Source organism: Homalodisca vitripennis, chromosome 1 (genome assembly GCF_021130785.1).
Source record: "Homalodisca vitripennis isolate AUS2020 chromosome 1, UT_GWSS_2.1, whole genome shotgun sequence".
NCBI lineage: Eukaryota > Metazoa > Arthropoda > Insecta > Hemiptera > Cicadellidae > Homalodisca > Homalodisca vitripennis.
In genome coordinates this window covers 97,626,902-97,645,752 of record NC_060207.1, presented here as the reverse complement: position 1 = coordinate 97,645,752, position 18,851 = coordinate 97,626,902, and the positions used below count along the sequence as shown (strand labels likewise).

The 18,851-nt window shown below is 33.4% G+C and overlaps 1 protein-coding gene across 1 annotated transcript in view; it reads left to right on the top strand.

The window, feature by feature from the left end:
• The first annotated feature begins 4,461 nt into the window (after positions 1–4,461).
• The window catches only part of LOC124367341 (transcription factor AP-2-epsilon), a 142,271-nt gene continuing 127,881 nt past the window's right edge, over positions 4,462–18,851 (top strand). The window contains exon 1 of the mRNA XM_046824098.1: positions 4,462–4,795. The gene's annotated coding sequence lies outside the window, so the exon portion shown is untranslated. The remainder of the gene's footprint in view (positions 4,796–18,851) is intronic.

Sequence of the window (18,851 nt, the reverse complement as noted above, 5' to 3'; positions counted from 1 at the left end):
GAAGAAAAACAGGCTTTTCATTCAGATAGCTACATTTCACTAAACTAGACCCGTTTGTACTGTAGACCCATGGTATTCATAACTGGGTTGCTTCATCTTATATTACTTTGTACCATAGATTCAATGACAGTACTCTTAAAATAATATTAACTATTTCCTTAAAGCTCCGAACAACCTCTTACCCCTAAAAAAGCTTAATATATAATGGCTCAACGTTAGTTTACTATATTTGTGCCTATTTTTGATAATTTTATAGCTGAATCTCATTTCAATTCGTTTAAAATGTATGACTCTGTACAACAGAGTATAAGCTGAAATGAATAAATCTTGAATTTGGATAGTTTTTTATAGTGATACCTGCTTTACAACACATCCGATTCAGTAACATACAGCTAACGTTAACGTTATCAGAGTCACGATCTTAGGTGGAAATGAGTTTTAAGTCAAACGCAATTGGTTTAGGAATTCCTACGCATTAATATTGCAGTGACATCAGTAATTGTGTTTCACTCTAATCATGAGGAGCATGCCAATTGTAATTGTGGGAGATAAATTACATTTAAATGCTCGTTTTCTGCTTTTGAATGAAAGATTGCAAGTTTCGTTGTTCGAGGCGGTGTAATTTGCGACTCTTCGCCTTCTGTAAATCTTGATTCTAAAAGCTAAAATAATATATTATTTTCTTAATTTAAAAATAAAATTGTTATCTTGATTGATTACGAAGTTAAAAAATATAAAATATAAGAGTAGCATACTACAAGAAAAATTAAGTTTGGGTGCAATTGAGGAAGATTGACATATTTTCACCCTACTACTAATATAAATAGTATTTTAAAATATTTTATTTACTGATTATGTGGAGAAAATATTACATAATTATGTTAGTTGGCTGAGGGTTAGCGAAGCCTATCACTCGTGGGGCTGGCAAAATTGCAAAATTTCTGTCTGTCTGCCCACAGGATATATAAAAAACGATCTGACCTACAGACTTGAAATTATGCATGAAGCTTCATATCTGTATGAGCAACACAGAGTTCGATGGTGATGCATGTCACTCCATGGGATTCTTCTGAGCGTTAGAGAATATATTTACATTGGTATTATGGGTAATAAGGATGGCAATGAGTAAATAGGAGATTAAATAAATTTGTAAATAAGAAAACTACACCCATTAGAAATGATGTGACACACGTATCACCATACATACAAAAACATCTTTTGGTGATGTGTGTGTAAACTTTTATCAATTAAAAACTGCTGTGAAACCCAAATTAATTAATAAAAATCTCGATATGTCATGTGGCATGTCGAGAAAGATTTCGTACGTAGACTTTAAATTTTTACGAGAATGTGTTCTATGATGCATCATTTTTGTGTCAACTCTTTTTGTAAAATTGTCCGCAGGACATCTCCAGATTTATATGAGCTGTATAATTTAGTTTTATATAAATTGAGCTGAATAATATAGTTTTGACATTTTGAATGTAACCTCAGCGAAGGCTGTTGCGCTCGTGGTGTGGTGTACTTTCATGCAGCGTAAACGATTGCGAATTCGTTAATTAATAAATATTAAACCTGTTACGCTGAAGTTTTGTATCATTTAGTAATGTCTATTGCTAAAGTATTATTTAAGTTTCAAAGTAATGTTTATTTCTACAAAGCGATCAGGTTATTGTAACGCCATTTTATATATGATACTAAAGCGGATTATAGGAGAATATTTACCTCTATGTTTGATTTCCACTTTATCCCTTTGCTCATTACAACTTTATCCCTTTGAAAAGTTACGTGGGGATGAAAAATACAGTTTGAGATTTTCATACAAAATTCATTTTAGTTGTCAAGATTTGGAAAACATCTCAAAAAATCAGTTTACGAATATGCGTGTTTGTTTATCCGTCCATGACCACTGACTAGAGACTAAGTGTTAATACCTCAACAACACGTTTAATTTACTTTATAAATTTTTTATTATTTACATTTATACGCCATACACTATGCTATCAAAGAATATTGTAGTACGGAACTTGTGGTCACTCATTTCGATTAAAACAATAAATTTTTTAATGCTGGATCAGAACAGCTGCTCTTGTTTCATACACCTGTTTCAACATTGCTGAAAAATACTACACAGGGTGGAAATAAAGTATAATCCCCGTCTTAAGTGATGAAAATAAAATTGCATCACGTTTAATGGGGAAAATGTCAAACATTTAAATGTGATTTACAATACAAGTCAATGAAAAACTAAATTTATAGAAGATAATTAATTTACTGTTATATAATTTAATTTGTTAGTTAGGAACTAATATAAAGCAACATGCGTCTGGATTTGTAACTGAGTAAACTACCAATGAACTCTGCCGAATATTGAGTACATACACAAAACAACATTACATTACATCCATTACGTTACATTTTAAATCCTTCTAAAAAGGAATCCGTCAAACTCCCCAATTTGTTGTACTCTACGTACATGGCAAGGATATTTTCTTCTGCCTACTTGTTGAATTGGGATGTTAGACATTAACTGTTGTAAGATAATGTCTTATGGGATTTATGTTTTGAAACATATCTTAGCTAAACCAAATTGAAATAATTTTTGAGGATATGTGCTACAATTCGACCTGATATTACAGTTCTCTTTCTAGATGGGTCTATGTATGTATGTATGTAGATATATATACATATATATATATATATATATATATATATATATATATACATTTTTTTCCTAAATTAAATAATTATTTATTATAACTTTATTTTATAATGGTGTTATTATGAATGCTTAGGCGAATGAATATAAAATTTGGACTAACATGTATAACACTTTCTCCATTGAGACCTCGTCGTACGATTCAAAATCTATGGTTGAGTATTGTTCAATTACTAGGAATTTTAAAATAACTTACTATATGGTTATAATGGCATAAATAAATATTTTAAAAGTAGAAATATTTATTTTATTTGTTTCTTGTAATTTTATACCACTATATTTGGTACTCGGAAATGTTTCTTTGGATTTACCATTTTTAGCATATACCTTATTATATTAAGTTATAATCTTGATTTTTTCCGTTGGGTTGAAATTTTTTATAAATATAGGCTAAATTGTAGAATAGTTATCCTAAGTACATAAATATATTCCATTTATTACCCTAATTATTAAAATCGTATGTTAGTTACTGATCGTTAAATGCTAGAAAAGGCAACTTTATAAATTGTACTAGTACATGTAATAAACACCTTTGATTTAAAAATTACTTTTGTTTTTGTAAAATAACTATACATTTAAACTTATCCGTTTAGGATACACACTGGTGACAGATGGTTGCAACAACACTGTTCGATATAGATGTTTCCATGGTCTACATACGAATACAACCCGTATTTTATCGCTATGTTTTAATTTTAGTCTCAAAGGAAATGTGTATAATTTGAATGTTGTAAGTTAATGGTAGACACAACATATTAATAAAAGGATGACGTTTATTGCTGTGTCATTGTATGCCTTAGTTGAACGCTTATAAATTGAACATTCCCCAATTAGGTCACAAATCTAGTAGTTATCAAAAAATATATTATTTAACTTTACTCTATATGTTTTAGGTAATAGATATTTTAAAAAGTGTCCCTGCATTAGTATCCTTATTCCAAGCAAAATGGAAGTATGTTTGTAAGCTGTTTCGTTAAATAAAGTTATTATCAGTTGTAGCATATGTAATAAGTCTGGTTAGAAATTTAAACTGTTTCATGTTTTCTTACAAATTCACTTTTATTTTAGCTAAATAAATTGTAATATAATAAGAAAATGGGGAACACATCCCATAGAATGTAGCCGATTTGCTAATAATGCTTACGTCTCTATAAGTCAAATACTGGTACTTGTAATTTGTAAAATAATATATAATTTTGAAATGGAAGAGTTTAATAACTTAATTGTTAATGAAGCTTGTTTTATAGTGAGAATTTATTAAAATCTTAATAATTATTATATTATTTTAAATTATAAATAACACTTAACAAATTCAATACGATATTTTTTCAGCCTAACAAAACTTATGTAAAGTTGTGTGAAAGACAGTTGTATGCAGTGGACAAACAGAGTACTGTATGGTATGAAACAGACACCGCTAAACGCAAGTGACACTATAAAATGGAAGCACTCGTCACACCCACAGGAGACGCGGAAACATATCACTAAATCACACTAAATCAATCACTAGCACTGTACAATCAATTACAGCGAAGAACAAGTCTTGGGCGAAACAGCGCGTCGTTTGATCTAATTTGGAAAGCATTCAAGCTCTATGATACGATTGGCATTTAAGGAATGCAAGAAGAGTAGTTTTTATTTTGTAAGTCCACCTGTACGATGCTGACCAATAGGAGGCGAGCTGGCCGGACCAATGGGAGAACAGCAATTACGACTCTCGAGGCCGCCGGTGCCGACTCTCCTTCAGAATCGCTAAGGGCTTCGTTGCAGGCGTCGACTCGCCGAGTCATAGACTTATGTCCTTTGGGGAATATGGAACGAGTTAAATCTTATTTATTACCGGTGTCAGCTGTTTTTGTCTTTGTTGTCGCCTCCTAGGCCGCCGTTATCGGTGACATCAGCTGTTCAGATCGTTTATCATCCGTGTTATTGTTCGACCTAACCTCAAATTGTGCTTTTTTGTTTTTTTATCGGTTCCGCCGCATTTTGTTGATCTCTGGGTAGCTTTAGGCGACTGTTCTGTGGTTGTTGTGTGCCTTTGGACGCTTCCGCCCTCGACTGCATGGCTCTGGAGTGGTGAGTTATGTTTATTATTATTTTGGATAAACTCGTTAGGATGCCAGGTAGTTTTTAATTGTACGTAGTACTGAAGTAGACCAATATTTACTTCGTCATATAACAAGTAAATTTTAATTTGAAAATTTATCATTAATATAATTGGAAATAAACTGTTTGTTCCTCATTTAGTAAAACATCAATCATTTGTTTACAGTAATCTAACATTCTTCTAAGTATAAAATGACATGAGACACAATGGCAGCACTGTAACATCGGTAATATTTTATAACAGGCAGACAAAATAACCTTGCCGCATATAAAATACAAATATATGAAACTAAGCTCAAATTTACCAGACAGAAGTGATACAGAGACATCGCAATAATAATTTACATTGTGTCTTCAGCAGAATGTATTTAATTGAGGATTATTCATTCTCACAATCTTCATATAGTATTGTAAGCTATTTTCAGATTGTAAGACGAAGACGTATTATCTGATGTGAAAAAGTAGTTTTACTGAAAAAAAAAAAAAACTCTGAATATAGCTTCCTAAGCACTTGCTGTAGTTTAGAAACCTCCTTATTTATATGATAAGTAATATGAAAATATCTCCAATTAAAACCATCGTTCATCATCACAGCATTTAATAGACAGAGGGAGAGGGGTCAATTTGCATACCCAGTAATATTAAAGTTATATATCACAATTAAATCAGGTTTATGAAGACAACTGCATCTAAATTAAATGCAGTTCAGAGATAATACTTGGAATATTGTTGGAATATCATCGTATAAAGAGAAATTTCTCTCAAATAATTTAAAACTGCTTCTAAATAATTGAAAAGTGACAACATTTTTGTTCCGATATTTCATTACATGCTAGAAATTCAAAAAGCGCTTGTAAAGTTAATTGTTTTATGTTTGTTTCCTGTGATTTTTGTGTACTCAAATTAATAGCCTACTTGTTCATCGTATGTTAAAGATAAAATTCAACCATCACTTTTAAAATAAAAAATTTGCATTAAGTGTAAGCCCCAATTTTTAATGTTTACGACATGAATTTAACTTCCTGGACTATCATTATAGCAGTGTTTTAGGTTGGTTAGGATTTGCATTTGAAAACCGGAAAGTATTCAGTCATTAATAGAGAGCATGTAGTATTAAAATAAGATGTCCCATCTCTTCATATCGTTCAGTGCATCCGTGGCACCATGATTACCAAGATTACCCTTTTATTATTATTTATTGAATATTATGCGTTGAAGCGCGTCATTACATGACCTGTGTGGCCCAAGAGCAAAAATGTATTAAGTTACATGAAGAGAGTTACCTTTTTAACCCAATAATCCTTTAAAGTACGTTTTCAATCATTTCTTACTACAATGAAGTGGTTTGCTTTTAACTTTTCCGGGTAAGTTTATATATATATATATATATATATATATATATATATATATATATATATATATATATATATATATATATATATATATATATATATATATATATATATATATATATATATATATATATATAAAAGATTTACAATTCCACCAAAGTTTATTCAGACATATAGTAGTTTATTACTTTCAGAAGAGGTTATATAAAAATGGATCCATTTATTACGTATGTTTAAAAACCTCAAAATCAAGTGTGCAGTAAAATTTTCGCTAGTGCTAAGTTTGGGCACGTTCAGATTAGTTTGTTGAGACTTGAAAAACTAAAATATAAATTTCTTATAATTGTTTTGTTTTTTATTACTGTTAAACATTAAGTTATTGAATTATTAGCTATTGCAATAACGATAAAATGATGTCTTTATACTTATACGTGTATAACGACATCATATATGTATATATAAAAGTTAAAGTTCTAAGATCAATAAATAATTATCCCAAAACTGTGATCTGACAAAGTTTTTGTACATTCGACAGTATGTTCAGAAACAATTTTTTTTTAGTATTAAATACATATATCATTAGGGAATTACTTTTAAGATATTAATTTCATTTCTAGACTTGCGGCTGTGCCACAAATATCTAAAGTTCGTATATTTTAATATTTAAATAAATATATCCATATGAGATCACTTTCTGATAATTATAAACTTATTTATTAACTAGTGAACAATTAATTAATGAATAACTAATGCTTAGGATACATTGACATTGCACAATCAGAATATATCTAAAGATTAATGTTATTGGTTTACTACTTTGTTACATTTTTATATTACACAGTTAATATATATGTATATAAAATAAATATAAAAATGTTTATTCTACAAACGAAAGAATGGTAATCGATTCTGCAATTCTTAATAAAGCAGTATTATTTCCAACAAACATAAAACTAAGCGAACTATCGCTTAATTATGGAAAACCTATTTGCTCATAAATAATATTAACGTTTATGTTTTCAGTTTACTTTCATTCGTTTGTATTACGAATTAAAACCGTATGCATACTATATATGCTGATTGCTCTTTGTGTCTAAAATAATTTGATTGTTAGAAGCCATGGATTTATTTTTGATTGGTTTTAGATATATCAACAAAAATAGGAGTAAATTCAAACAACTTTGATGATTCTTATATATACTGAAATAACAGCCAATTTACTTAAAATGTGAATTACCAATGATTCGAAAACATTTTATAGAATAAGAAAAATTTGATAATTATATAGTGATAATTAAATTAGACCGCACAATCGCCAATTATTAATACTATTCCCGAAGTTTACAACAAATAAAATTTCAGGTTTCTTACTAGTTTTAGCATTAAACAATAACGCTAGTAAACATTTTAAATGTTTTGTTTATTGCTCGGGAATAAAAAGCAGAGACTTTACACGACGATAAAGTTCGCTGAAATTGATACGTACTGTTCATTAAAGGCCGACCTTTCTCTAGAGTAAATTAAAAGTTAAATTGTTAAAAAAAACCACTAATTATAAATTCGCTTTTACAATTGGGGCTGGGAAATGAAAACGTAAACAATACTAGAGGCAGGAGCGGTAAACAAATGGGGTGTTAAGGTTGCATGTAAACAATGACAGGCGGCAGGTGAAATATGCATGAGGATGGCGCTCGGCGCATGTACATGCATGAGCGCGGGCCATGCACGACGCCGGCCAGTTATGCACGGTTTATTGGCACATTTACATTCGGCCCGATGCTCTGACGGTATTTTAATTAATCTGATTCCAACCACTCGTGATTGGATAGTTTATAGAGTAATGTAGACATACTCATCCCTCCCCTCCCCTCCCCCGACAGTCTACTACAGTGAGCTTGTCTTCCATGTTACCAATGAGATAAAACACTGTGATTAATGTCACCGTCTAACAGTTACAAGTAGAAGATACCTCAAATTATATTTCAAGTTTTTATGTTCACAGATAAGATTACTGTAACTAATTCTGGGGAACAGTCAAATTGTAATCTTGGTCAACTATACCGGTGCTTTGCACGTGTAATTGTTGCACATCCCTAGTAAAACTATAGAGATCAGTTATGTGTTAAAATTATTGTATGGGTGGATTTTTACACATTTGGTGTAGTCTTTGTATGCTTTGACATTAAAGTTGACTTCCTTTTATTTATTGAACATACGATGAAGTGAACAAAATCTGTTTGGAGTTTATTTATTTAGGAAACGGTTTTCCGATTTACATTGTTATCATCTACGTTAATATTTACAAAAACAATAACTTTATTGTGGATGTGATACTATATTTTCTAATGTTTACCTCTCAACTATGTGTTCACGGAAACCAGTCATACGTTACCTTGTTCTTTGTCTTTATAACCTGTGGATTCAAGCTAAGAATCTTTCAGAAATCCTTATCTAACAATTCTTCGACGTCAGACTTCAACTCTTGTTAACGGTGAGGTTACATGTGAAAATAAGAAATCTGTTTATATCCTCAATTCAGCTTTCAGTTCCTTGTTTATAACTTGTAAAATATAGAAAATTGTAAAATTTTCACACAGTACTTAAAATTTATATTTTCTCCAATAGCGCACAAAATCAAGTGTTTATTATTCATATGTAAAACACGAACCGAGGTTCATAATCATCCAAAGCTCAATATAGATCATTTCAGGTTTTTACATTCTTCGAACTCACGTTAAACTTATAAGAAGAAATATCAATTTTAAGAGCTATATGAATGCTTTATGGGTTCATAATAGTTTGGCAAATGATTAAACCTCTCTACTTAGACTACCATGTTATCTACACGAGAATAGTTAGGGAAATGTCAATAAGGGCTTTTCCTTATTAACGTAAAATATCTGCAACCATAGTACTAAAGTGTAGTACTTTAATGTGATTTTTAATTTATTTTATTTTGAAAAGGAACTAAAAGTGCAATCCTACAATTGGATATTTATAGTTTTTACAGGAATTAAAAATAAATGCAATTGATGATAACTTCAAATTTAGTACATATATGACCAGTAAAAGTACAAATAAAGAGCATAAATTACAGTCATGATAGTCTGTATCAAGTGTAGGCCCTACATAATTTTAATTCTTAGATCTGGGCGCAGAGATTATAAAACATTTTCAGTTAACAAACAGTCTCTCGAAAGCATAATAAAAACAAAACTTAGGTCTAACAAATTTATGTCAATTACTCCTGTAAGACAATGTTGTACAAAAAAACTAAGGGACTGCAAAACAGTAAACAAACCCTAAATACAGATTGGCGGTACAGTCGCGCAGGGACAACTACTTTGGGCCTATTATTGCAGTTAGAGGGTTTCCGAAAGTTTGGCGAAACCGAGAAAAAAACGGTCGAGATTCGGACTGGCCCTCCGTAATGAGGGGGTCGGCGCTCTCAACAGCGCAGTAAGTATAGGATGCGACCTCGGTTATTTATGTACGGCAGACATGCGATAAAACCCCAACATTTGTCCACAGCATCCAGTCCGCGGCTTTACTGCCTCAGTTGGCGCTCTTTCTGTCGCGAGGAGTGACGACGATATCTGGGTACATTAAAGAAATACAAAGTACGAGTATATCAGAAGAAATGGCTTGCACAAAATCCGATTAAACCCCATTGTAGCATTATCACATATACAACAAGTAAAAGTGAGTTATTTATCTTTGGACAAAGAAGTATATATAATACTTTGATATAATGAATGAAGTAAAATTTAAGTAAGCGGTCAACTTGTATTAAAATTAAAAGGGCATACCAATGTTGTACCTTATTGCGTAGTTACTAACCACAGTTATAGTACGTAAGCAAGTAAAAGTTTAGTCACATTTTATAAGGCCAAATGTTTTAATTGAATTTATCTCTTCATATTGATAAAATAAAACCTTATATCTCAACAGGGCCTTTCAGCTGTATGTCCATTTCGGAGGCTTTACAAAATACCACAAAGCTCGTACGATAAGATACCAAAGGAAAAGTTATTACAAGCGTGTAACATTTACGTTTATTTACACACGTTCATTTCATTACTAGACATATTATATTTCCATCAATCAATCATATCTCAATGCAACGCAACCTGAAGAAATTCATGAACCTGACTAATATTATGTGGAATAGCATTTACAAAGTTTTGAGCGTTAAAAATATTCGTCCCTTATTAAAAAAATACATTAATGCATCGCTGGAAGTTAGACACATTAATAATCTATAAATACACTCTATTGTTAACTGGTTGATAAATTCAGCTTTTGATGTTAACGAAAACATTACGCGTAGTCGAATATTAGAATTCTAATACACTATTAAGCCGGCGGACACCGAAACCACAACCAGTACACGATGCTACCACTCGTACACGTGTGACCGTTGCGCGTTACGCTGGAAGCAATCAACCGTATACCAAAGAATGACAACAGTCCATGTACCGTAGTGTGTGTGGAATATGGACGCCGCCCGCCACAGCTATAGGAGCATCTGCTCCGCATTTACATAGAGATTGGAACTGAAATGATGAATTACTCGGTTATGTTTATGGAAATCACTGGCAGTATTGTCGCTCTACTATAGTCGCCGCAACATCCTTGCTCTCTTCATCTTAAATTATTGTGTTGTAATTATTTTCCTTTAGTGTTACCGTAATAACAAGACGATTAGTTAACTGATGCGTCCACCTCTGATATTTATTTTGAGAGGTTACTTGATTATTTCATTATTTTAATTCATCCAAAACAATAGTATAAATTAAACCATTAATGGGACGGCACATTATCTACTATGGTTTTGTATTTTAGTTAACGTACTCAACAATTTTAAACTTAAAGATTACTATACAGTTAACCGTTGAGCACAAAATCTCTTTAGCCATTAAATCCAACGATTTTTTAAATCTACATAATTAGCTTCTCTGTAAATGATGTAGGCTATGAAGAATTTGAACAGAGCTAAAAGTAGTACGATAATTGACGTGGTTAAAAGAATTAAATTAATTACAAATACATTTTTGGGGCTAATCAGTCGGTTCTTACTCTAGCATAAATAAATAAACGAAATACAATGTGCGCGTACAAACTCACAATAAAAGTGAATACGTCTGAAACTAAATTAAACATCTGATTAATTATTATTAATTAAGCTTAACTAGCTTATAGAAGTTTTACAAGGAGGTTTGCGTACAAGTTGTCTTCCTCTAAATAAAACTATGAGAAAAAATTAAAATCAAGAGTATAAGTATTATCCTTCATAAGTTATTAGACATAAAAGGAAGACCGAGTTACAAATTTTCAATACAAGATGATTTTTAAAACAACTAATAAAGAAGGAAACAGAAATATTGGTTGCGGCGGATTGAAAGAGAAAATTATAAATTCCGAAAGCCGAAAGGAACAAAGTGGCCAGGAACTAATATATAAAAGCTGTTTCTCCTCATTTACTAACAACAAACCAATTAAATCGGTCGTTATAAATATTTTAATACCTAAAACCCTTTCCAGAAAGGTGATGTATTGTTTCCATTAGGGGATACCCCGGTGCGCGGGCGGGATGTTCTACAGCACCCCCAGTGTGTCTGTGGCTACCCCACTCCGCACCCCGGGATGTCTTCAGGTTGTCTGTGCTTGTTTGGGAAACGGTTCCTTTCATCGCGGTCGCTCTTCATTCATCGGTCCAGGCGTTCGTGTACTGCAATACGTGCAGGCGTTCGTGTACTGCAATACGTGCAGGGGTTCGTGGACTGCAATACGTAACTTACTAGGCTTCTATTTGTACTATCCAATTTGTTTATAAATATACAGTTGATTTAAATATTACTATTGGCAATGCAATTTGTTAAAAGAGTTAATTTATTCTTTATATTTTAGTAAAATGTATGACATACATTTTCAAGCCTGTAAATACTGTATAATTATTCTATTAACAATAATACTCTTACACAGGAGGTTTATTAAATATTTGTTTTATATTCTAAGCTGCAATGAAAATACAGTATTATGAGTTGTCATTGAAAACGATGACCTTTCCTTGTTTCAGAACAAAGAATACTTATACAATATTGATATTACATATGTTTTTAAATATTTCGTCTTCGTAGTTGTCTGTGCGAGTCATATAAGTTATATCCCAGAGTAAAACCTATATATGGACGTTTTATGTCTAGCTTTTAGCAGTGCAATATCAATATAGTATAATAATGCAATATAGTGGCTTCCTTCGGTTTCTACCCATTAAGGTCTAAATGACTAACCACATACTGTTATTCAGCTGCGGAGTATTGCCAGAAGGTAGTTTACTTTCATTCATTTGGACAGTTCCATTTAACAATTGCTTACAAAATATTCTTGTTACGTTGCCATATTTTCAGCTATCTGACACCGTTTTGTATTTGAATTCGGAACTGTAACAAATTTGACTCAGAATAAAATGTTTAAACTACCCTCGAGCATAACATTTATCCAGTAATTTAATGGCAAGAGATGTCGTTACAAAAATCTTCTTGTCAGCTAAACATTTTTATTTAAAAAAGACTTGTAAAACAATAGACAGCCGGTGGTGTTGAGTCCCGAGTTACCGTTGGTCGAATGATCACCGCTCGTACAGCATGAGTATAACCTCTGATTATAACCTGTCAGCAGCAGTATAACCTCTGATTAGCAGTCAGATGCTGATGACGTCATTAATAACTCTAATGCGGACTGAAGTTCGCGATTAATTAGAGACGATTTATAACGGCGAGAGATGTTGACATGGTTGAATGCGCGCGATTAGACAGCATTAGAGGAACTGGAGTGAGCGCGTGACAGCGAGCTCATAAATTGTGCATCACTGAAAAACTGTTCAATGTTCTGTTATTCTGAAATAAAAATTCATGATTATAGTACTTATTGTGTGTTACTGAACTCATTCATTGAGTGATTTGGAATTTGACAGTACAAGTGTAATATGATTTGTCGAGTAATAGAATATTTAATCTGGTTTTCCTTATCGTTAGCAATTTAGAAGAACTTAATTTGAGCCCTCCCTCCCCCCCCCCCATATTGTGATGCAGTAAACAGTCTGCTAAATTCAGGGTCATGTAATCAAGGATGTTGAACTGCTTATAGAACTAAAATTTAGGAGTTTGATATTACTATAACGTAATTCTAGGCAGAATTTATTATTATTTTTCTATTTATACATAATACTACTTATTTGTATTCTTTATAACTTACGTTTAAAAAACATATATCAAAGATACGGTCTAAGTAGTGGTTAGCTTAGTGAGTTCTAAACGTCTACTCTCTCTGAACTAATAGTTTTACGTCTGATTTGCCTGTTTATTATTTCTAACGTTGACTACCACCGCTGTTAGATGATACTGGTATTGGATTAGATTTGTCTAGACTGGTGTGAAGTTCTGATTTGCCTGTGTGAAGTGTTAGATGATACTGGTATTGGATCAAATTAGTCTGACTGATGTGAGGTTCTGGTTTGCTTACTGTTGCTAACACTCACCGCTGTTAGATGATACTGGTATTGGATCAAATTATACTGACTGATGTGAGGTTCTGGTTTGCTTACTTATTTTTGCTAACGTTGACTGACACCGCTGTTAGATGATACTGATATTGGATCAAATTAGACTAAGATTGGTGTGAGGTTCTGATTTGCCTGTTTATTATTTGCTAACGTTGACTGACACCGCTGTTAGATGATACTGGTATTGGATCAGATTAGACTAAGACTGGTGTGAAGTTCTGATTTGGTTGATTAAATATTACTACCGTTGAAACTCTCACCGCTGTTAGATGATACTGGTATTGGATCAAATTAGTCTGACTGATGTGAGGTTCTGGTTTGCTTACTTATTTTTGCTAACATTGACTGACACCGCTGTTAGATGATACTGGTATTGGATCAGATTAGACTTCGATTGGTGTGAAGTTCTGATTTGGTTGTTAAATATTACTACCGTTGAAACTCACCGCTGTTAGATGATACTGGTATTGGATCAAATTAGTCTGACTGATGTGAGGTTCTGATTTGCTTACTTATTATTGCTAATGTTGACTCTCACCCCTGTTAGATGATACTGGTATTGTATCAGATTATACTAAGACTGGTGTGATATTCTGATTTGCCTGTTTATTATTGCTAACGTTGACTCTCACCGCCGTTCAATGATATTGATATTGAATCAGATTAGACTAAGACTGGTGTGATGCTCTGATTTGCCAGCTTATTATTGCTAACGTTGACTCTCACCGCTGTTAGATGGTATTGGTATTGGATGAGATTAGATTAAGATTGGTGTGAGGTTCTGATTTGCCTGTTTATTATTGCTAACGTTGACTCTCACCGCCGTTCGATGATATTTATATTGGATCAGATTAGACAGAGACTCTTTGATTTGGCAAACCTATAATTTATGAGGTTCGGATTCCACTTAAAACTTTGAATCTATCTTACACATGCTAAATATATGTGTACATAAGTGTAAGAGTAAGTTACAAGCTGTGTCCTACTTATTAAGCTATTGCACCCATTGCATAAACTTTTATTCGTATTCGCATTAAAATAAATATGTAAGTTCCCAAGAATATCAAGTTAATTCATAGAACGAAGTTTTATAGCTCAGGTAGGATATGCAAAAAGTTCTGACATAATACGGTTTTGATGCAAATTGTATGTTTGAAATTAAATTTTAGTACTGAACTGATACGATAACTATTTTAAATTATAATGAATCAAAATGTATTGAGTCTTCGGTGGTTATTTCAATTACGTGTTGATTGCACAATGTTTCCCGAAGCGTCTTTGTCAATTAGTTAACAGGTTCACACCAGAAAGATTTCTATATGAAAAGGCTACTTGACAGAACGTTCTAGGTACGGAGCGGTTCATGATTATATGGCTGGGTTGAGTAAAAGTTTGGCTGTTAAACACGGGGCAGGGCAGCGACCGTGGAGTCAAGGCAGTATGACCTAACTGGCAAATTATAGATTATCACACAACAGTCACCGCCACTTCCAGGTAGTTCACACACCAGGATATACACGATCTACCATCACACAACTCTGGTCCGGAGAACCGTCTGACGCACTGCGATAAACACAGAGGTCATCTGGGGCACAGGAAATTCTCCACCGTCTGTCTTTAGTGGCGGGCGGCGGCCGGTGATGTTATCATTAATACAGGTACTTTGGGTCTTTAACTTCTGGACTGTGGACTAGACTGTGTTTTACTTTTCAATGGGAACCTCTCGGACACTATATTTTTCTTCAAGTTGTCCCAGTGATTATTATTAAACTACTGATTATTTTCTTATTATATAAGAGCTTTGTTTATGAAAATTGGATATCCAGCATATGTTTAAACTTAGGACTGATTCACAGTAAATGTCTAATTTTAGTTTGATTTCACATCTCTAGTGTTCTCCGTCAAATTGTATAAATTACAGTAACATAAATTACAATCAATAACAGTTGCTTAGCAGAAGCGTCACTACAAATGAAACTATTGTTTAAAAAATGTCTGCTAGAATTGCAATATTCGTTTATTTTTACCTTAAATGTATATCAGTTAGCATGAAAGAGAAAAACGTTTAGGAACGGTCGTGTTGAGAATTGGAGGAATTAATGTCAACATCTTGAGAAATTTTAATCTATGTACATTAAAGTATTAATCCAAAATTAATTCCCCTCATCTATATTCATTAGTAGGCTAATTGCATATAATTTTTAACAATTAAGAAGTAAGTTCCTGCGCAAGTAAAGGAGGCTTGGAAATAGGGGAGCACTTACGGTGGCAAACATCTCAGGAATGACAGCGATCTTGTGGCAGTGACAAAAAAATAACAGTCCGAAGCAATTACCTTGGGGTAGTCCAGGCCAGACCTGGCACTCAGGATCCAGCTCACGTACTGGATAATTGTCTGAGCACGCTGCTACCCGGCTACCGTGCTTCTTCTTGATAATTACCCTACCAGCGGCCACCCTTGCATTCCTTCACGCGCCCTCTACCGAGTTACACACTAACTACAGGCTCCTTCAGTTGTCGAGCAGTAGCCACCTTCGTGAGTAATCAATTTGTTGGCGCCGCTTCATTTACATAGTCCACGCGGGGGGTGTCAGCCCCCTGTGGACTCTTAGGATATACGGCTTTCGTGGGGAACGATCTTAGTAGTCCAGTGTTATATGTGTATGTAAAATATTGTTTTAACACGTACTTATAGGTCAATTATTCATTTTTATACGTAAAAAATGGCGCTTTTTCCTGTATTAAAATTCATTTTTGACTGAAAATTATGAACGGCTTGAATTTCCTTTATGTCACTAAACTAATTTTAACGTTGTCTTTAAAAAAATGACACTAAGCTGAAATATTATTACCGCTAAAAGGTAACAAATGGTCTTCTGGTATTATAGCTCCATAACTTCTAACACTGCTGAGCTTCATAGATTCACCCACACATGTTGTGCTGCCCAACAGCTTTTCAAGTAATTATCAATTATGATTGTCCTCCAGACTTGGCAATTAAGTACTTTCTTGCGTATTTTTTGTTTCTCTACCTCTACCAGTATATATTTGCAATGAAGAATGTCTTGCATATAAGTTGTCTGTTTTTTACCTCTATGCTATGCAACTATGTATGCTATATTATTGAGTATAGATGACCTCTTACTCGTACTCTTACTTACTAAATGGCGTTACCAGCATATTTTTTTAACTAACCACGGTCATCCGTTCAGGTTTCGGTTTTCTTCTTGTATATATTCACACCTTATACTACTTGGTGTCGCATTATGTACGAATCACACTCACAATCCTTGTAAAAGTCAATTTCTCCCACAAAATTAGGTTGTCCCGTCCAGGTCTAGCGCAATTCCAGGCATTCGATAATTGTCTATAATTACCACCGCACTGCTCTAATACATAATGCATACGTCGCCCCCCACCCTCACCGACCCGCGCCCGCTTATTCACGGCCCGACATATTTTCCCGACGTCCCTGTTTTTTCTTTGTCTTGCAGCCTCATTTTTTCACCCCATTACCCGAACATCGCGGCCAAATTGACTGCAGGACGCGGCCCCATTGTGTGTCCGTTTTGACCATAACTAATCCCAGCTCGCTGGGCTCTCGCGCGCTATCTCGCTCTCTCTCACTCGCTCCGCTGTTTTACATAATGCGCGCGCTCCTGCCAACGTTCAATATTAGTCATTACCATCCCTGGAACTTTTAATCGACTAGGTTTTAGGTTCTAATCACTCCTTTCAGACAGAGCTGAAGAGTAATTGAATGCGCTACGCTGTCGTCTTCTGTGGTGAGGGCGAGGACGTCCAAACGTAGGACATACAGACCGGAAACTGGAATACGATGTGACAAAAGAATATATTGTATACATGCATAAAAATCATAAGATACTTTCCTCATTTAGATAAAAATAATTATGTTTTGTAAAAATGTAATTTTATTTAAAAGTTACAGATAATAACTTAGTTCTAGAAATTATAATAGCGAAAAATGTTAAAGCTTGACATACTTTACCAGATACAGGAAGGTCTAGAAGCTTAACCCGCCGTTCAAACCCTAAGAACGAAGAGGTTTAAAAGGCGTTGAAGCTCGCTATAAATCGCCCAGCAATTCTCTCAAGGAGCAGCCACACTCGCTCTTCCTTGATATCACTTGCCTAAGTTCTATCAGTTTCTATACTACACTAGCTTGTCAAAGCTATATTGTTTCAAGTTAGTACTGCAAACGGACTGAAAGGGTGTTCTTGTAACCCACACCCGGATGTAGGCCAGCGACTCCTCTACTATGTACAGATTGTGAGCCCTATATCGCAAACTTCCAGTAATAATATAGGCTACCAAGAGATCTATCTCTATTTGAAGTGTAAAAAATAAACAAAATTTTTAAAAAATTTTCTGAAAACACAGTTACATAACTTGATATTTTTATCCAGGAAAACAGGATTTCAGTACGACGCACTTTTGTATTTATAAAACGTAATTCGTAAAATATATTGCTTAGTTTTTAATATTTATTGTAATTGATTTGGACCTTTCGAAATCAAAGCATCGTAGGCTATACAGGATACTCGTATTAGTAACTTACACCTTAATATGTGTTGTAGTTGACGAAACTAGATCAAAAAGTTGTTTCGGTGTTCGGAAAACACAATTTCAGTCATTTATTGATAGGTTTTCTACCAATGAATCATAAATAAACTGTTACATTTTTACAGAAAATTAGAGTTTCGCCCAACCTTTTTATGAGATTTATATCAAGCTATTTCACATAGGCGATGGGATTTTAAAAATAAACTTTATTAACAGAGAAACTAGTTGAACACTTTGCTGCTGGAAATGGGCAGTTGGTAATGGGAGTGTTACATTTACATACATTTCAGTCAGGCTTGTTATTGAAAGTCAGGACATCTGATTTTTTGCTAATGGCAAAAAATTTGCTTGAGCGGATTTGTTCATTACTTACAATTTCCCATATGGCTAATTGACTAGGTAAGTAAACGTAGTCTCAGATTAAAAATTAAAACAAAATCTGTGGTGTATAAAGAGAATTTAAATCATTTCCTCGATAGTATATTTAGTTAGTCTACCTTTAAATGTTTATATGTACATGTAAAGG